This window comes from Canis lupus, chromosome 34, assembly GCF_011100685.1.
Source record: "Canis lupus familiaris isolate Mischka breed German Shepherd chromosome 34, alternate assembly UU_Cfam_GSD_1.0, whole genome shotgun sequence".
Taxonomy (NCBI): Eukaryota; Metazoa; Chordata; class Mammalia; order Carnivora; family Canidae; genus Canis; species Canis lupus.
The window spans coordinates 14,522,289-14,544,419 of record NC_049255.1 but is presented as its reverse complement, the minus strand read 5'-3'; the positions used below and the strand labels follow the sequence as shown (position 1 = coordinate 14,544,419).

The 22,131-nt window shown below is 35.9% G+C and overlaps 1 protein-coding gene across 4 annotated transcripts in view; it reads right to left on the bottom strand.

Annotated features, from left to right (window-relative positions):
• LOC119867493 overlaps nt 1-22,131 on the bottom strand; it is a 680,463-nt gene that overhangs the window by 512,594 nt on the left and 145,738 nt on the right. Inside the window, exon 1 of one of the 4 annotated variants that reach the window (XR_005383756.1) lies at nt 11,255-11,313. The exons of the other annotated variants lie outside the window; for them this stretch is intronic. The gene's annotated coding sequence lies outside the window, so the exon portion shown is untranslated. Of the gene's footprint in view, nt 1-11,254; nt 11,314-22,131 lie in introns of those variants that run through there. 4 annotated transcript variants of the gene reach the window in all.

The following is a 22,131-nucleotide window of genomic DNA, read 5'->3' as shown; positions in this document are numbered from 1 at the left end:
ATTGTGAATAGCATCTAATTTTATTTCATAACCTGAGTTCAGTCGATCTTGAAAAAAATCTTTGCTGTCTTTATGGAATTCTAGGTTGATGTGCTAATCCAAATACACTTACACAGGAGAAGAAAGAAACAGCTTCTTTATTCTACTCTAGTATATCAGAATCCCAGGGAAATGCTCTGATAGGCCCATATAAGCAAGGACAGCTTGCTTTGGTTAGAATAGGAGAGAAAGAATCTTCAAAGAAAAAGGGAGGCTAATACCAAAAAAAGAGAGGAAGGTGTACTGGGCAAGTTAAAAACCACAGAAGTCCACTACACTCTATGCTAGACCACACACACACCTATTATAATACAACCATCTCACATGCACATATACATACATACAGAAAAGAAAAGCACTCACTCCTCCCACTGTGCCCTGCTTCTGCACCTAGCCAGAAGCACAAGATCTGAAGGTGATATAGACTTTTCTTCTTTGGATCCAGGCAGGTCTCTTCTTGACCTTGTACTCTTTAGCTCAGTGTCTGTCTAGCACAGTGGTTAACAGAGGACTAATCAGACTGCCTGGCCTCAAATCATGGCTCTACCTCTTAACAGTGTGTGGTTTGGGACAAGTAACTCAACCTCTCTGTGTATCAGTGTCCTAATCTATAAAATGGTGATATGGATAGTATCTACTTTATAGAGTTCTTTTAGGCATTTAGTGAGAGAAAATGCATGAAACACAAAAAGTAAGCATTCAGTGTTAGGTGCTGTGAGTGTTACCATTTTAGATGCTAGAGATACAGCATTAAACAAAATAGCAAAGCTTCTGGCAGCCTCATCAACTCCAATTCTAGTAGGGAAATAGAAAAATTAGACAGTTAATAAAAAAACTAGTAAGACCCTCTTAACAATTTCTGACTTCAGCTATTCAAGCTTCAAAGGAAGTCGTTATCTCTTTTTTGAACTCATCTAGGTGAAGCTCTTTGTAGTGATGTGGAGGTTGATAAACTAAAGAGATGAAGCAGAACTGCATATGTGTATACACCTTGATCATATTAAATACCCATGTACATTACATACACCTTTATTTCTGCATTAAAATGGCAGAATGAAAAAAATAAATAAATAAAATGGCAGAATGGATATGCACACTGAAATAATTGCTGGTAGGGAAAGACTTTCATTTTTTACTAAGTAAACATGTAATACTATTTTAATAAAAATATTTATAAGATTTTAATTTAAAGAATTCTGATGGCTGGAATGGATAAAGACAATGAAAATCCATTTAGTCACACATACTATTATAGCCCGTTCTCTGAATTAGGCTTGTTTCTTGTCTGCATGTATGTTAAAACTAAACCTTTGGAGCACCTGGGTGGCTCAGTGGGTTAAGCATCTGCCTTCAGCTCAGGTCATGTTCCTGGGGTCCCTGTTCCACAGGGAGCTGGCTTCTCCCTCTCACACTGCCTGCTGCTCCCCCTGTTTGTGCTCGCTCTCTCTCTCTCTCTCTCTCTGTCAAATAAATAAAGCCTTAAAAAAATAAATCTTCAAAGTTTACTGAACTCCCTTCCTTCTTAAATCCACATATCTTTTCTGCAATAATAGTAACATACTATCCTTCATTTAAAAGACAATTCTTCAACATGATATATCAATAAGAGAAAGGATAAAAAACATATGATAATTTCAATAGATACAGAAAAAGCTTCTGATAAAGTACAACATTCATTCATGATAAAAAAAAAACCCTCAAAAAAAAAAAAAAACTCAACAAAGTAGGTATAGAAGGAACATGCCTCAACATGATAAAGGCCTTCTATGAAAGACCTCTACAGTGAACATCATACTCAATGGTAAAAAACTGAGAGCTTCCTCCTTAGGATAAGGAACAAGACAAGGATGTCCACTCAGCACTTTTATACAACATAGTACTGGAAGTCTTATCCACAGCCATCAGAACAGAAAAAGAAATAATTGATAAGGAAGAAGTAAAACTATCACTATTTGCAGATGACACAATACTATATATAGAAAACCCTAAAGACACCACCCAAAAGCTACTAGAACTGATAAACAAATTCAGTAAGGTCACAAGATACAAAATCAATGCAAAAAAAAAAATCCATTGTATTTCTGTATACTATTAAAGAAGCAGCAGGGAGGAGACAAGATGGCAGAAGAGTAGGAGTCCTTGATTCATCTGGTCCCCCAAACTTAACCTAGATAATTTTCAAAACATCCTGAACACCTATGAACCCAACGTGAGCTATAAAGAGAGAACAGCTAGAATGCTACAGAGAGAAAAGTGATCGCTTCTGACAAGGAAGACGGTGGAGAAGAGGAAAGGCAGGAGAGGGGAGCCATGGAAAGCAAGGGCAGGAAAGCAACACAGCAAACAATTGGGAACTTTAGAAATCTGCACCTGAAAGAGTCTTCCCCAACTGTAAAGTTCTCAGTGGAGAAACAGGCCAGAATTGCCGAAGGGGCAGTGAAGTGTCAATATTCCCAGAGACATAGTAAGAATAGGAGCACCCAGAAAAGAGCTCACTGCACAACACGGTCAGATTGAGGTAAGGGCTGGAATGCTGCAACCCTCCGGGGCAGCTGGGAGAAGTCAGCCAAGTGCCCGGGCTGGCACCTGAACTCTCTTTATCCTAGATCCCAGCAACGGATGGAGGCAGGCTGTTCTCCATTACCTTTGGAAGAGGTGGACCCAGGGAGCCCGGGTCCAGCAGCACAGGGCCCTCAATCCCAGGGCACCGAAGTGGACAAAGCTGGCTATCCTCCATTCCCTCTGGACAGGGAAAACTGGGGAGGGCATGGAAGAGCAATAACTCTCCTGCCACTGGGCACCCTTCAATTTGTGCAGATCAGTGCCCCTATGCCTGCCCCCAAGAGGATCTAGGCCAGTGTGCACTGAGACAGGGCATTTCAGTACACATGGGGAGCTCTTGGCTCCAGGGCTGGAGATCTGGCTGCCATCATTTTAATTTTTTTTTCTTTTTGCCTTTCCCCTGGGAGAGCTGCAGCCTCTAGGGAACAAGGGCCTCACAGGATAAATAGCTCACACTGAGCCAGGCCACCTGGCAAGAGGCAGGGCATCTCTACCCAGGCACAGACACCTGAGAATCCGTGCAGCAGGCCCCTTTCCCTGAAGACCAGCTGGAAGAACAAGGGAAGAGCAAGTTTATTGACCAAGCAGCATTGGAAAGCTCCAGGACTAAGGGAAAACAGTATATAGAACTAAAAGTTTTTTCCTTACAATCTGTTTATCTTTTGGGTTAAACATTTTCCAATATTTATTCTCTTTTCTTGCCTTAACTACAATATTTTACCAACTCTTTGTTTTTAAGCTTTTTATTTTTTGACTTTCATATTTCTACAATCACATGTCTTAGATATAGTCTTCACTTTTGAATTCCTTTAAACATATCCAGTTCAATTTTGGTAGATATATGAGTTGTGGGTTGTTTTTTGTTTCTTGTTCTTTTTGTCTTGTTTTGTTTTATAATGGTGGAAGTTAGTACCTTCTAACTCATGGACCATAATACACCCAGAACCAAGTAGAACACCAGAACCAAGTGAAACACCATGGAACACCGTGTTGGTTCATTCTGTGAGACTATATTCTCTCTTCCTTCCTATTTTGTGGTCAATGTTGGGTCTCTATATGGTTTTGCTGGTTATATAAATTTGGAATTTAGCATCTTCTAACATACAGAACCAAATACACCCAGAACCAAGAGGATCACCATCTAAGTCCACTCTGTGAGACTGTATTCTCTCTCCACCACCACTTCCTCACTTCCTCCCCATTCTTTTCTTTTTAATTCTTACTATTTTTTATATTTGTTTTTCACTTTTGCAGTCATTTTGTTTTATTTTTTTTTTGTTCTTTTTCTTTTATTTTCTGGTCTTTGAACTCCTTGGAATCGTCTAGGGTATATTTTACTTAGGTCATGGCTTATATTTTTTACTCTACTCACTCATACAGCCATTCTGCACTCGACAAAATGACTAGAAGGAAGAACTTACCACAAAAGAAGGAACCAAAAGTAATACTCTCTGCCACAGACCTAGTTGATATGGATTTAAGTAGCATGTCAGAGATACAATTCATAAGTACAATTATAAAATTACTGGTGGCTCTGAAAAAAAAGCATAAAGGACTCTAGAGATTCTGGAATTGAAATCTAATCAGGCTGCAGAATTGAGATCTAATCAGGCAGCAATTAAAAATACTTTAACTGAGATGCAGTCTAAATTGGATGCTGTAACTGCTAGGTTTAATGAGGTGGAAGAGACAGTGAGTGACATAGAAGACAAGTTGACAGAAAGAAAGGAAGCTGAGGAAAAACAATTAAGAACTCACAAGGAAAGGCGTTAGGAAATAAATGATAGCTTGAGAAGGAATAATACTCATCTTACTGGGATTCCAGAAGAGGTAGAGAAGAGAGAGAGGAGACCACAAATTATATTTGAACAAATCATAGCTGAGAACTTTCCAAATCTGGGGAAGGAAAGAGGCATTCATATACAAAAGATAGAGAGGACCCCCCTCAAAATCAACAAAAACTGATCAACACCCTGATATATAACAGTGAAGCTTGCAAATTTCAAAGATAAAGAGAAAAACTCTTAAAGCAGCTCAAGACAATAGATTCTTAACTTACATGGAGAGAACTATCAGACTATAACAGTGGACTTATCCACAGAGAGCTGGCAGGCCAGGAAGGGCTGGCATGATATAATCAGGATACTAAATGAGAAAAACATGCAGCCAAGAATACTTTATGCAGCAAGGCTGTCATTCAAAATAGAAGGAGAGATAAAGAGCTTCCAGGATAGGCAGAAACTGAAAGAATACGTGACCACCAAACCAGCTCTGCAAGAAATATTAAGGGGGACTCTGTAAGAGAAGGAGGGAGCCCAAAGAAACAATCCATAGAAACAAGGATTGTATAGGTAATACTAAGGCACTAAATTCATATCTTTCCACAGTTACTCTGAATGTGAATGGGCTGAATGATCCCATCAAAAGACATAGGATATCTGACTAGATAAAAAAAACAAGACCTATCTATATGCTGTCTACAAGAGACTCATTTTAAACCTAGGAACAGGGCAGTCCCGGTGGCTCAGCGGTTTAGCGCTGCCTGTAGCCCAGGGTGTGATCCTAGAGACCCGGGATCGAATCCCACATCAGGTTCCCTGAATGGAGCCTACTTCTCCCTCTGCCTGTGTCTCTGCTTCTCTCTCTCCTCTCTGTGTATTCTCATGAATAAATAAATAAAATCTTTAAAATAAATAAATAAATAAACCTAGGAACACCTCCAAACTGAAAATGAGGGGGTGGAGAACAATTTACCATTTAAATAGTCCTCGAAAGAAAGCTGGGGTAGAAATCCTCATGTCAGATAAATTAGATTTTATACCAAAGACTATATTAAGAGATGAAGAGGGACACTAAATCGTACTTAAAGGGTCTATCCAAGAAGACGACCTAACAATTACAAATATTTATGCCCCTAATGTGGAAGCAGTCAAGTATATCAATCAATTAATAACCAAAATAAAGAGATACATAGATAAAAATACATTGATTTTTATTTTCAACACCAGCACTCTCAGCAAATGACAGATCTTCAAGGCAAAACATCACCAAAGAAACAAGGGCCTTGAATGATACATTGGACCAAATGGATTAGACACAGATATATACAGAACTTTCCATCCGAATGCAACTGAATATACATTCTTCTCAAGTGCACATGGAGCTTTCTTCAGAATAAACCATGTACAGGATCACAAATCAGATCTAACTGATACCAAAAGACTGAGATTGCCCCCTGCATATGTTCAGACCACAATGCTTTGAAACTAGAACTCAGTCACAAGAAGAAATTTGGAAGAAATTCAAACACGTGGAGGTTAAAGAGCATCCTACTAAAAGATGAATGAGTCAACCAGGAAATTAGAGAATAATTAAAAAGATTCATGGAAACTAATGAAAATGAAAGTACAACTGTTCAAAATCTTTGGGATACAGCAAAAGCAGTCCTAAGAGGGAAATACATCGCAATACAAGCCTCCCTCAAAAAAGGGAAAAAACTCAAATACACAAGCTAACCTTGCACCTAAAAGAACTGGAGAAAAAACAGCAAATAAAGCCTAAACCAAGCAGAGGAAGAGAAACAATAAAGATTAGAGTAGAACGCAGTGAAATGGAAACCAGCAGAACTATAGACCAGGTCAATGAAACCAGAAGCTGATTCTTTGAAAGAATTAATAAGATAGATAAACCCCTATCCAGCCTTATTAAAAAGAAAAAAGACTCAAATCAATAAAATCACGAATGAAAGAGTAGAGATCACAAGCAATACCAAGGAAATACAAATGATTTTAAAAATGTATTATGACCTATTATATGCCAACAAATTAGGCAATCTGGAAGACATGGATACATTTCTGGAAACCTACAAACTACCAAAACTGGAGCAGGAAGAAATATAAAATATGAACAGGCTAATACTCAGCAAGGAAATTGAAGCATTCATCAAAAACCTCCCAAGACACAAAAGTCCAGGGCCAGATGGCTTCCCAGGGGAATTCTACCAAACATTTAAAGAAGAAATAATACCTATTCTACTAATGCTGTCTCAAAAGATAGAAATAGAGGAAATACTTCCAAACTCATTCTATGAGGCCAGCATTACCTTGATCCAAAATCAAACAAAGACCCCACCAAAAAGGAAAATTACAGACCTATATCCCTGATGAACATGGATGCAATAATTCTCACTAAGATACTAGTCAATAGACTCTAACAGTACATTAAGAGGAACATTCACCATGACCAAGTGGTATTTATCTTTGGGATGCAAGGGTGGTTCAACATTCATAAAACAATCAACGTGATATATCTGGCCAATAAAAGAAAAGACAAAACCATACGATCCTCCCAATAGATGCAGAGAAAGCATTCAACAAAATACAGCATCTATTCCTGATTAAAACTTAATGTGTAGGGATAGAGGGAATATTCCTCAATATCATGAAAGCCAGCTATGAAAAGCCCACTGTGAATACCATTCTCAATGGGGAAATATTGGGAGCATTTCCCCTGAGATCAGGAACATGACAGGGATGTCCACTCTCACCACTATTAATCAACATAGTACTAGAAGTCCTAGCCTCAGCAATCAGATAACAAAAAGAAATAAAAGGCATTCAAATTGTCAAAGAAGAAGTCAAACTCTCCCTCTTTGCAGATGACATGTTACTATATAGAAAACCCAAAAGAGGGATCCCTGGGTGGTGCAGCGGTTTGGCGCCTGCCTTTGGCCCAGGGCACGATCCTGAAGATCCGGGATCGAATCCCACGTTGGGCTCCCTGCATGGAGCCTGCTTCTCGCTCTGCCTGTGTCTCTGCCTCTCTCTCTCTCTCTCTCTGTGACTATCATGAATAAATAAATAAAATCTTTAAAAAAAAAAAGAAAACCCAAAAGACTCCCCCCAAGATTGCTAGAACTCATACAGCATTTCAGCAATGTGGCAGGATACAAAATCAATGCACAGAAATCAATGGCATTTCTATACACTAACAATGAGACTGGAGAAAGAGAAAATAAGGAGTCAATCCCACTTACAATTGTACCCTAAACCATAAGATACCTAGGAATAAACCTAACCAAAGAGGTTAGGAACTATACTCCAAAAATTTCAGAACACTTATGAAAGAAATAGAGAAATATGTCAAGAGATGGAAAAACATTCCATGCTCATGGATTGGAAGAATTAATATTGTGAAAATGTTTATGCTACCCAGGGCAATTTACACATTCAATGCAATCCCTATAAAAATACCATGGACTTTCTTCATAGAGTTGGAACAAATAATATTAAGATTTGTATGGAATCAGAAAAGACCCCAAATAACCAGGGGAATAATGAAAAAGAAAACCAAATCCAGGGGCATCATAATGCCTGACTTCAAGCTGTATTACAAAGCTGTGATTGTCAAGACAGTATGGTACTGACACAAAAATAGATACATAGGTCAATGCAACAGAATAGAGAACCCAGAAATGAACCCTCAACCCTATGGTCAACTCATCTTTGACAAAGCAGGAAAGAATCCACTGGAAAAGGACAGTCTCTTCAATGAATGGTGTTGGGAAAATTGAACACTCAAGTGCAGAAGAATGAAACTGGACCATTCTCTTACATTGTACACAAAGATAAACTCAAAATGGATGAAAGATCTAAATGTGAGATGAGAATCCATCAAAATACTAGAGAACACAGGCAACAACTATAAAACACTAATGAAAGAAACTGAAAATGACACAATTAAATGGAAAGATAGTCCGTGCTCATGAATTGGAAAAACAAATATTGTTAAAATGTCTATACTACCCAAAGCAATCTACAGATTTAATGTGATCCTTATCAAAATACCATTGCATTTTTCACAGAACTAGAATAATCTTAAATTAGTAGAGAACCACAAAAAAACCCTGAAAAGCCAAAGCAACCTCAAAAAAAAAAAAAAAAAAAGCACAAAACTGGAGTTATCACAATCCCAGATTTCAAGATACATTACATAGCTATAGAAAGCAAAACAGTATAGTACTGGCACAAAAAAAATAGACACATAGATCAATGGAACAGAATAGAAAGCTCTGAAATAAACTCATACTTCTTTAGTCAATTAATCTTTGACAAAGGAGGCAAGAATATGCAATGGGAAAAAGTCTCTTCAACAAAGGGTATTGGGGAAACTGGACAGCTACATGCAAAAGATTGAAACTAAACCACTTTCTCACACCATACACAAAAATAAAATCAAGATGGACCAAAGACCTAAATGTCATACCTGAAAACATAAAAATCCTAGAAGACGGCACAGGCAGGAATTTCTCTGACATCAACCATACCAACATTTTGCTAGATATATCTCCTGAGACAATGGAAACAAAAAGCAAAAATAAACTATAGGGAATATATCAAAATAAAAACTTACGTAGAGCAAAGCAAACAGTCAACAAAACTAAAAGACAACCTACCGAATGGGAGAAGATATTTGCAAATGATATATCCAATAAGAGGTTAGTATCCAAAATATATAAAGAACTTATACAACTCAACATAAAAAAAATCAAATTAAAAAATGGGCAAAAGACTTCAACAGACATTTCTCCAAAGACAGATGGCCAAAAGACATACGAGAAGATGTTCAACATCACCTCATCATTAGGGAAATGCAAATCAAAACTACAATGAGATCTTGCCTCACAGCTGTCAGAATGGCTAAAATAAAAAACACAGGATACAAGTGTTGGTGAGGATGTGGAAAAAAGAAACACATTGTCAGTGGGGATGAAAACTGGTACAGCCACTGTGGAAGACAGTATGAAGGTTCCTCAAAAAGTTAGAAATAGAATTACCATATGATCCAGAAATTACACTACTGAGTACCCAAAGAATATGAAAACACTAATTCAAAAAGATATATACATCCCTACATTTATTGCAGCATTATTTACAATAGTCAAATTGTGGAAGCAGCCCAAGTGTCCACTGACAGATGAATGGAAAAAGATGTGGTATAGTTATATGATGGAATATTACTCACCTATAAAAAGATTGAAATCTTGCCATTTGCCACAACATGGATCGATTTAGAGGATATAATGTTAACTGAAATAACTCAGAGAAAGACAAAAACTATGTGAATTTCAGTCATGAGGAATTTAAGAAACAAATGAACAAAGAAGAAAAGAGACAAACAAAAAACCAGACTCTTAACTATAGAGAACAAACTAATGGTTACCAGAGGGGAGATTGGGGGGATGGATGAAATAGATGAAGGGAATTAAGAGTACATTTATCATTATGAGCACTTTGTAATATATAGAATTGTTGAATCACTATATTATACACCGGAAACTAATATAATACTGTATGTTCAAAGGAATTAGAATTAAAAAAAAAAACTGTTCATACAAGCCAACAATCAGCTCTTTGGCATTCACTCAAATGAGCTGAAAACTTAGGTCTACACAAAAACCTGCACATAGATGTTTATAGCAGCTTTATTCATAATTATGAATAATTAATTAATTAATTACCCAAACTAGAAGGCAATTGAGATGTACTTTAGCAGACGACTAAATAAACAGTGGCACATCCAAACAATGGAATATTATCCATTGCTTAAAAAAAAAAACAAAAAACAACAACAACAAAAAAACTATCAAGCCATGAAAAGATATGGAGAAACCCTAAATGTATATATTACCTAGTGAAAGACTGCAATCCGAAAAGGCTACATCATACGTGATTCTAATTATACAGCATTCTGGAAAAGGCAAACTATGGATATAGTAAAAGGATTAATGTTTGCCAGGGTAAAGAAATATCTCATTTTGGTTACAGTTTGCATTTCCCTAATGGAAAATAATGTTAAGTATATTTTTCATGTTTATTAGACACTTATGTATCTTTAATGATTTATTCAACTCTTGTTTTAATTCAGCTGCTGTATTCTATTATTGAATTTTATGATTTCTTATATATTCTGGATATGAATTATTTATATGATACATGATTTGAAAATATTTCTTCATTTTGTGATTTGTCTTTTCATTTTCTTTTTTTAAATGATTTTATTTATTTATTCATGAGAGACACAGAGAGAGAGAGGCAGAGACATAGGCAGAGGGAGAAGCAGGCTTTCCACAGGGAGCCTGATGCAGGACTCAATCCCAGGACCCTGGGATCATGACCTGAGCCGAAGGCAGACACTCATCTCCTGAGCCACCCAGGTGCCTTGTCTTTACATTTTCTTTCACCTTTCTGAAGTGCAAAAGTTTTTAATGTTCATAAAGTCTCATTTATCAATTTATTGTTTTATTGGTCATCACTTTGATATTGTATCTATATTATTTACTGGACTGAAGGTCACAAATATTTTCTCCTAGACGTTTTATAATTTTGGCTTTTACATTTAGGATCAAATCCTTTTTAAATTAATTTTTGTGTATATGGATATCCAATTGTCTTAGCAACATTTGTTAAAAAGACAGTCCTCTCCCCCATTGAATTGCCTTGGTATCTTTGTCCAAAATCAATTGACCATAAACATAAGGGTTTGTATTTACTCCCAATTCTGTCCCATTGATCTATATGTCTATATTTCTGCCAGTGCCACACTGTCTTGATTATTGTAGCCTTATAACAAATTTTGAAAGCATAAGTCCTACATTTACTTTGTTCTTCAGTTTCAAAATTTTCATTTGACATCCTTGGAATTTCCACATAAGTTTTAAGATCAGCAAGTCAAATTTCTGCAACAACAACAAAAAAATGCCTCTTGAGAATTTTGATAGAGGTCATATTGAATCTACAGATTAATTTAAGGCAAAATACAATAGATACTTGTATATTAGTCTTGTATTCCACTGAAATATTATTGAGTTCTAAATAACACTGAGTATTTATTAGTTCTAGTGTTTTGGGGTGTGTGAATTCCTTAAGATTTCACGTGATTTGCAAATACAGAAAATTTATTTCTTATTTCTTCTTTTTAATTGGGTGGCTATTATTCCTTTCGTGCCCTTTGAAGAAAGCGCGAGAGAAACACCAACGGGGGGAGTGAGGGAGGGTGCGGTGGAGGGGAAAGGAAAACGGGGGGGAGGAGGGCCGTCAATACCGATCGGAAAACTCAATCCATTCGGGCCGGTTCCGTTCGCGGGGACCTTAACTTCTTTTCCCTTCCTCGTTCCTCCCCTTTCCTCCTTCCTCCTTCCTCCTTCCTTCCTTTTCTTTCTTCCTTCCTTCCCTCCTTCCATCCTTTTTCTTCCTTTCTATCTCCCTCTCTCCTTTCTTTCCTCCCTCCCTCTCTCTCTCTTTTCTTTCTTTTTATTGCTTTAGCTAAAACCTCTAGTAAAATGTTGAATAGAAGTGGTAACAATAAACATCCTTGCCTTATTTCCAAATTTATGAAGGAAGGCGCTCCATCTTTTATGACCAAGTATGAGTTTAGCTGTGAGGTTTCTTTACATAGATGCAGTTTATCAAGTCAAAGACCTTTCCTTCTACTCTTAATTTGTTAAGGGTTTTAATTATAAAGAAGTCCTTGATTTGTCAAATGCCCTGTTCTGCATCTATTGAGATGAACATGTGATTCTTTTCCTCTATTCTATTAAGATGGTGTGTTACATTTATTTATTTTCATATGTTAAGCAAACCTTGTTTTCTTGGGATAAATCAGTTGAGCAGCTGCCTTCGGCTCAAAACATAATCTTAAGGTCCTGGGATCAAGTCCTACATCAGGCTCCCTGTTCAACGGGAAGCCTGCTCTCTGCCCCTCTCCCCAACTCATGCTTTCTTTCTCTCAAATAAATAAAAATCCTTTTTATTTATTTTTTAAAATATTTTATTCATTTATTCATGAAAGACACAGAGAGAGAGAGAGGCAGAAACACAGGCAGAGGGAGAAGCAGGCTCCATAAAGGCAGCCTGATGTGGGACTCAATCCCCAGGCCCTGGAATCATGTCCTAAACCAAAGGCAGAGGCTCTATTAATTTATCAAATTCGTGGGTACAGAGTTGTCCATTCTTTTATTATCCTCTTACTGTCTATGAGATCTTTAGTTATAACCCCTCTTTCATTTCTGATACTAGTAATTTGTGTCCTTTCTTAGCTAGCCTGGCTAGAGGCTTATCAATCTTACTGATCTTTTCAAAGGCCATGCTTTTAGTTCGTTGATTTTCTCTATTTCCTGTTTTCAATTCCATTGATATCTTCCCTGATACCTTACTATTTCTTTTCTTCTGCTTACTTTGTATTTAATTTGCTTTTCTTTTTCTAGTTTCCTAAAAGGGAAGGTTAGATGATTGATTTTACACTTTCTTCATTTCTAATATATGCATCCAATGTTGTAAATTTCCCCCCAAGTACTGCTTTTGCTGCATCCCACAAATTCTGCTAAATTACATTTTCAAAATATTTTTTCATTTCTCTTGATTTTTTTTCTTTGATCCATGTGTTCTTTAAAAGTGTGTTGTTTAACCTCAAATATTTTTGTATTTTTCCCACTGTATCTCTGCCATGGATTTCTAGTTTAATTCTATTGTGGTCTGAGAGCAAACACTGTATGATTGCTATACTTTAAACTTGTTTCAGTGTATTTTATACCCCAGAATGTGGTCTATATTGGTGAAAGTTCCATGTAAGCTTGTGAAGTATGTGTTTTCTGCAGTTCTTGAATGAGATAATCTATAGATGTCCATTATATCTAGTTGAATGATGGTATTGTTGAGTTTACTTCCTTATTGATTGCCTGCTGTATCTGTCCATTTCTAATAGAGGAATGTTAAAATCTCCAATAGCAAGGGATGCCTGGGTGGCTCAGTTGGTCAAGTATCTGACTCTTGTTCTAGCTCAGGTCTTGATCTTAGGGTCATGAGTTCAAGCCCAACATTGGGCTCCATGCTGGGTGTGGAACCTACTTTAAAAAATAAATAAAAATAAAAAATAAAAAAGGGATCCCTGGGTGGCGCAGCGGTTTAGCGCCTGCCTTTGGCCCAGGGCGCGATCCTAGAGACCTGGGATCGAAACCCACGTTGGGCTCCCAGTGCATGGAGCCTGCTTCTCCCTCTGCCTATGTCTCTGCCTCTCTCTCTCTCTCTCTCTCTCTCTCTGTGTGACTATCATAAATAAATTTAAAAAAAAAAGAAAAAAAAATCTCCAACAGTGATAGCAGATTCATCGCTTTCTACTTGCATATCTAACACGTTTTCTCTCACATATCTACACTCTGTTCTTGAGTATATAGATACTAAATAAATTGAGTATATAGATACTAAGGACTGCTATGTCTTCTTGGAGCACTGACTCCTCTATGATTATGCAATGCCATCCCTGATAACTTTTCTTGCTTTGAATTCTGAATATACTTACTCATGCTCTTTTGATTACTGTTATCATGGTATATATCATTCACCATCCTTTTTAATTTATATGTGTCTTTATATTTAAAGGGGTAATATTCTTGGCTCTTCTTTTTTTAAATTGATTCTCACAGTCTCCGGGTTTTTTTTTTAATTCTTTATTTAAATTCAATTTATTTAACATATAGTGATTATTACTTTCAGGTGTAGAATGTAGTGATTCATCAGTTGCATACATTACACCAAGTGCCCTCCTAAATGCCCATAACCCAATCATCCCTTCCCCTGCCAGCAACCTTGTTTATTTCCTAGAGTTTAGCATCTCCCACTCTATTTTCATCTTATTTTATTTTCCCTTCCCTTCCTCCATGTTCATCTGCTTTGTTTCTTAAATTCCACATATGAGTTAACTCATATGGTATTTATCTTTCTCTGACTGACTTATTTTGCTTAGCATAATACCCTTTAGTTCCATTCACATCATTGCAAATGGGACAGTCTGTTTTTCTAAATGGTGTATTGAGATCTTTCATGTTTAAGTAGATATCAATATAGTTGGATTAAACTACCATATTTGTTTGTTTTTTTGTTGCCCTTGTTCTTTATTCCTATTTTTGTCTTCCATACTTTTTCTACCTTTTGAGATTTTAACTGAATATTTTATATTATTCCATTTATCTACTTTCTTATCATATCCATTAGACTTTTTTAAATTATTGTTTTAGAGGTTACCTTAGAGCTTGCTGTATAAATTTACAACTATCCAAGTCTACTTTCAAACACTATGCCACTTAAGTACCTTAAAATAATAAAATATTCCTAAATCTTCCAATTCCTGTGCTGTGTATCATGGCTGTCATTTATTTCACTAATACATAAACATTCATAAACACACACATATATATAAACATATATAAACATATAAAATATATTTAATATATTAATATATTTATTATATGAATACATTAATATTTATTAATTTAATTTATTAATAATTAATAAAGTAATATTATATTATATTAAATATATATTTAAACATACACAATCAAATCCATTGTTGCTATTATTATTTTGTCAGGCAAACATGACAACCACTATACTACAGAAACATTGCTATTATTATATTGAATAAATATTCAATATTATTATATTGAATAAATTGAACCAGTTAGTTCAATTTAAAATAAGAAAAATTAAAATTTTTATTTTATCTTCAGTTTTTCATTTTCTGAAGCTCTTTATGTAGATACAAGTTTCTGATCCATATGATTTTCCTTCTCTCTGAAGAACTTTTTTAAGTAATTTTTTAAAAGATTTTATTTATTTGAAAGACAGCGTGAGTGAGAGACACAGCACAAGCAGTGGGGGGAGGCAGAGGGAGAAGCAGACTCCCCACCAGCAGAGAGCCCAATGCAGGGATCGATCCCAGGACCCTGAGACCATGCCCTGAGCTAAAGGCAGATGCTTAAGTGACTCAGCTACCCAAGCACCCCATAAAGAACTTCTTTTAAATTTTTTGTGAGGCAGTACTATTTGTGAGAAATTCCCTCAATTTTTGTTTGTCTGAGAAAGTCTACTTCTTCCTCACTTTTGAGGATAATTTTACAAAGCACAAAATTCTAGCTGTGCATTTTTTTCTCTCAACACTAAATATTCACTCCACTCTCTTCTTGCTGCCATGGTTTCTGAGGACAAATCAGATGTAATTCTTATATACATAAGATTTTTTTGCCTCTGACCTTTTTATCTTGGTATCTTTCAGCCTTTGATGGCCTGTAGTTTGAATATATTTCTAGATATAATATTCTTTTGGCTATCCTGCCACTGTTCGATGGCTACCTAGATTTGTGATTTGCTGTCATACATTAATTTGGGGGAATTTCTCAGTTGTTTATCACTTCAAATACTGCTTCTTTTCCTTTTTTTTTTTCTCCTTTTGGTATTCCCTTTACATATATGTTATACCTTTTATACCTGTCCACAGTTCTTGAATATTTTGTTGGGTTTTTTAGTGTTTTTTTCTCTTTGCTTTTCAGTGGTGGAATAGTCCACTGTCATCATCAAGCTCACAGATTCTTTCCTCAGTCATGTCCGATTTACTAATGAACCCATTAAAGGCATTCTTCAAGCCTGTTATCATGTTTTTAACCTCTAGAGTATCTTTTTGGTTCTTTTGTAGAATTTCCACCTTTCTGCTTGTATTATCACCTATTCTTGAATATTGTTTACTTCTCCATTAAAACTCTTAGCATCTAGTCATAGTTTTAAAAAATCACTATCTGGTTTCATTTTCTTTCATCCTTTAGTATTTCTAATAAGGCAGGTCTTCTAATAGTGAATTCTCTGTATTTGTTTATCTGGGAATGTTCTTATTTCCACTTTATTTTTGAAGAAATTTTTGGCTGAATACAGAATTCTTAGTTGACAAATTTTTTTTCCCAGCACTTTAAATTTATCACCACACTTTCTTCTGGCCTCCACTGTTTCTGAGAAGCCAGTTTTTAATGATGTTGTTGTTTCTCTGTACATGATTTTTCTCTTATTGATTTCAAGAATTTTTTTTTCTTTGTCATTGACTTTCAATAGCTTGGCTATTTGTCTAGGTGTGTTTATCCTACTTGGAGACTTCACTGATCTTCTCCAGATATGTAAATTCATATAGTTTTCAAATTTGGAAAAAATTTGTCCATCATTTCCTCAAATATTTTTCTTCTCCTTGACTCCCCTCTTTCTGGGTCTTCCATATATATATATATATATATATATATATATTGGTGTGGTTAATCTCACAGATGTCTAAGAGTCCACTCATCTTTCTTGATTCTTTTCTTTCTGTTCTATATATTGTATAATTTTCATTGATCAGTTTTCAAGTTTGCTAAATCTCTCTTCTGCCAGCTCAGACATTATGTTCATTCCCCAAATTCTAGTGAATTTTTCATTCCAGTTACTTTACTTTTCAATGACATAATTCCCACTTAGTTCTTTTTTTGCCATATGTGTTTTTAATGAGCATCTCTACCTGATGAATTATTAAAAGTGTGAATATTGACAGCATGAGTATTATTATACTTTCTTTCTTAAAGGGGATCACACTCAGGGAACTTGGGTGGCTCAATCAGCTAGGCATCTAACTCTTGGTTTTGGCTCCAATCATAATCTCAGGGTCTTGAGATCAAGCCCTGTGTCAAGCTCCATGCTCAGCCAGGAGCCTACCTAAAATTCATCTCTCCCTCTTCCTCTGCCCCTTCCCACCATCTCTCAAATAAATAAATCTTTAAATAAATAATAATTAATAATAATAATAATAATAATAATAATGAAAAAAGGGTGCCCAGGTGATATAGTTGGCTAAGAACCCAACTCTTGGGTTTTGCCTCAGGTCATGATCTCAGTATGTTGGGCTCCACACTCAGTGTGGGGTCTGCTTGAGATTCTCCCTCTCCCTTGGCCCTTCTCACTCATGCTCTGTCTCTCAAATAAATAAATCTTTAAAAGTAAATAAATAAATAAAATAAATAAATAAAAGTGGATCACCACTCTTCTGCTTCTTTGCATATCTCATAGTTTTATTGAAAAATTAAATATTTTAGAAAATACATTACAGCAACTTTGGATTCTTATCCTCCTCTTAGGAGCTGTTCTTTCTGGGTTTTGTTTCTCTGTTTTGTGACTCACCTGGACTACTTTTCTCTTTTCTATGGTGTAGGGCCACTTATGTCTCTACTCAGTTTTTTTGTCTGTGTGTTTCTATATTTTAGCCTGAATTCCTAGGCGTTACCCTGCACAAATATAATTTAGTGATCAGCCAATGATTGGTCAAATGTTGTTCAATCACACTGAGCCAGTAAGGCTTCTACCTTTTACCACTGGATCTGTTTTAATTTAGGGATGCATTCAAGTTCACAATTTATCTTCCCAGTTTTTACTTTCCACAGTCATCTATTTCTCCACTGTACATTATAAAACATCATATTCAGGTAGAGAAATGGCTAATGTCATCTCTAGTCTTTCTTGAGGGTATACATAGGCTTGTGCATACCCATAGATTTCTGATACTAAAAATATAGGGTTGCTTATTAAAGCCAGCCATAGCTGCCTCATTCCCTGAATGTCACTGACAAATTTCTGGCTAGCCTGCTAAACTACTGTTTGCTCAAACCAGGATCACAACCTCAGGTTATCTGTAATGTTGGCCTTCCCTGTTCATTTGCAACTGAGATCACTACTATTTCTGATAATGCCTAGTATCATGAGGTTTCTGTGCACACTGTACCAAAAGTCAAGTCAGCCTCTTCCATCAGCAAAGCTGCTGGTTCTCAGTTTGTCACATTCTGGTAGAGCTACCATGTTGATGGAGCTGGGGAAAGGAGTAAAGCCAAGAGCAGCCCCAGGTCAAAGTGTCAAAAACTCACACTTTTCTTGCAGTGGTCAATAGTTTTTCTGGAATAAACTCTTCTCAACTTTTGTATATGTTGTTGGTGAATTTCCAGGTTTTATACAGTTATTTTTGACATTTTTGTCAAAATTTATTGATGCTTCTTGGAGAAGGAACTTGTTAAGCTCTTGACTACATCATTTTTATAGCACAATATTTTGGGTTTTTAAAAATTAGGTTTGTTTTTATAGTTGTATTTCAATCTTGTATTTTGAAAATTAGGAAATCAAAAATATGATTTAAAGGGGTTTCAATCTTTTTTAAAAAATAAATGTCAAAGAACAACACATGACAAAATAAATGATTTTTATATAAATAAAGAATCCTATAAGTCAATGAAGGCATACAACATATATGATAATGAAGAAAAATACCTCAATTTATAAAATACCTCAATTTATAAATATATTTCCAAATATTCAATAAATATATGAAAAAGTACTCAATCTCATCAATGATCAGAGAAATATGAATTTATTTTGTGACTATTTTTTATTTAAATTCAATTAATTAACATATAATGTATTATTGGTTTCACAAGTAGATGTCAGTGATTCATCAGTCTTATATAATACCCAGTGCTCATTACATCACATGCCCTCCTTAAGTCCATCATCCAGTTACTTCATCCTCCCACTCCTCTCCTCTCCAGCGACCCTCAATTTGTTTCCTATGATTAAGAGTCTCTTATGGTTTGTCTCCCTCTCTGATTTTGTCTTATTTTAGTTTTTCCTCTCTTTCTTTATGATCTTGTTTCGTTTCTTAAGTTCCACATATAAGTGAAATCATATGATAATTGTCTTTTTCTGATTGACTTATTTCACTTAACATGATACCTTCTAGTCCATCCATGTCATTGCAAATGGTAAAATATCATTTTTTTATGGCTGAGTAGTGCCCATTGTGTATATGTACCAATCTTCTCTATCTATTCATCTGTTGATGGACATCTGTGCTCTTTCCATAGTTTGACTATTGTGGACATTGCTACTATAAACACTGGGGCGCAGGTGTCCCTTCAGATCACTACATTTGTACCTTTGAGGTAAATACTCAGTAGTGCAATTGCTAGATCATAGGATAGCTCTATTTTCAACTTCTTAAAAATATTTTATTTATTTATTCATGAGAGAGAGAGAGGCAGAGACACAGGCAGAGGGAGAAGCAGGCTCCTTGCAGGGAGCCTGATGCAGGACTTGATCCTCAGACCCGGTATCATGTCCTGAGCCAAAGGCAGAAGCTCAACTGCTGTGCCACCCAGGCATCCCTATTTTCAACTTTTTGAGGAACCTCCATACTGTTTTCCAGAGTGGCTGAACTAGCTTGCACTCCCATCAACAGTGCACAAGTGTTCCCCTTTCTCCACATCCTCACCAATATTTGTTGTTTCCAGACTTGTTAATTTTAGCCATTCTGACTGGTGTGAGGTGGTATCTCATTGTGGTTTTGATTTGTATTTCCCTGATGCTGAATGTTGAATATTTTTTCATATGTCTGTTGGCCATTTGTATGTCTTCTTTGAAGAAATATCTGCTCATGTCTTCTACCCATTTTCTTGATTGGATTATTTGTTCTTTGGGTGCTGAGTTTAAGTTCTTTATAGACTTTGGATACTAGACCTTTATCTGATATGTCATTTGCCAATATCTTCTCCCATTCTGTCAGCTGTTTTAGGCTTTGTTGCTGTTTCCTTTGCTGTGCAAAAGCTTTTTATCTTGATGAAGTCCCAATAGTTTATTTTTGCCTTTGTTTCCCTTGCCTTTGGAGACATGTCTAGCAAGAAGTTGTTGTGGCCAAGGTCACAGAGGTTGCTGTCTGTGTTCTCCTCTTAGATTTTGATGGATTCCTGTCTCACATTTAGGTTTTTCATCCATCTGAGTCTATTTTTTTGAGTACGGTATAAGAAAATGGTCCAGTTTCATTCTTCTGCATGTGGCTGTCCAGTTTTCCCAACACCATTTGTTGAATTGTCTTTTTTCCAGATATTCTTTCCTGCTGTGTCGAAGATTAGTTGATTATAGAGTTGAGGGTATACTGGGGTTCTCTATTCTGTTCCATTGATCTATGTGTCTGTTTTCTGTGCTAGTACCATACTGTCTTGATGATTACAGTTTTGTAATAGAGCTTCAAGTCCAGAATTGTGATCCCACCAGTTTCAGTTTTCTTTTTCAACATTCCTTTAGCTATTCAGGGTCTTTTCGGGTTCCATACAAATTTTAGATTATTTGTTCCAACTCTGTGAAATAAGTTGATGGTATTTTGATAGGGAGTGCATTGAATTGCTCTAGGTAGCATAGACATTTTAATGTTTGTTCTTCCAATCCACGAGCATGGAACATTTTTCCTTTCCTTTGTGTCTTCCTCAACTCTTTTCATGAGCATTCTATAGTTTTCTGAGTACAGATCCTTTGCCTCTTTGGTGAGGTTTATTCCTAGGTATCTTATCATTTGGTTGCAATTGTAAATGGTAGTGACCCCTTAATTCCTCTTTTTGTCTCATTGTTAGTGTACAGAGATGAAACTGATTTGTGTATTGATTTTATATGCTGTCACTCTGCTGAATTCCTATATGAATTCTAGCAATTTGGGGGGAGAGGGGACTTTTACATTTTCATATAGACTTATGTCATCTGCAAAGAGTGAAAGTTTGACTTCTCTGTGATTTGAATGCCTCTTAGAGAAATACAAATTAAACCAACATATCTTATACAACATCTACCAAATTGGCTACAATTTAAAAGTCTGATAATAACAAATCTTGGTGAGAATATGGAGCAAAAGGAATTCCCATATAGTTCTCATAGAAAAATAAATAAGTACAATGTTAGAAGATAGTTTAGCTTTATCAACTGAGGATGAAGATGTTATTTAATGTTTTTCCTTTGAGAATAACACTGAAGGAAAATATGTACACTAGGACATATGCACAAGGATGTTCACAGCAAGTTTGTTCATTGTAGCCTCAAACCAGAAACAAAGAAACAACCCAAATTTCCACTGATAGTAGAATGTAAAAATAAACTATGGTATATTCATATGAGATAATGCACTTACACCCAACCACATTGGTTAATCTCAGAAACATCAGAATATAGAATGATTTCATTTATACAAGTTCGTAAGATGCAAAATAAGAGACACACGTAATCAAAAAATTCTAATGAAAACACACAAATGACGTTCACAAAAGTCAGGGTAGTGGTTACTTCTGGAGTGATGAAAGAGCTATAATAAGCAAGCAACTCAGTTTTAATATATAAACAGAATTTTTATATTAAAAAAGATGCCAAAGACATAAAATACTACTAATATTACTGAGAGACTTTTCAGAGAATATTGACACTACTTAGAAGGATTATAATTATTCATTCAGTCAGGCATATATTCACAAAAACAATTATGTATTAACCATCTTCAATGTTCCATACTAAATCAGGCCCTCTCTGAGTATGCTCAAGCTGCTATAAAAAAATACTATAACTGGGTGGCTTAAACAATAGACATTTCTCACAGTTTGGATGCTGGGAAGTCCAAGATCAAGCTGCTGACACATTCAGTTGTTGGTGAGAGCTCTTTCCTGGCTTGTAAACAGCCTCATCTTGGGTGTATATTCAATGCCTTTTCTTCAGTGTATGTAAATGCAGAGAGAGAGAACTCTCATGATTCTTCTTCTTAGCAGGGCACTAAACCTATCATGGAGGTTTCATCTTCATGACCTCATCTAAGCATCGTAAAAGACTCATCTTC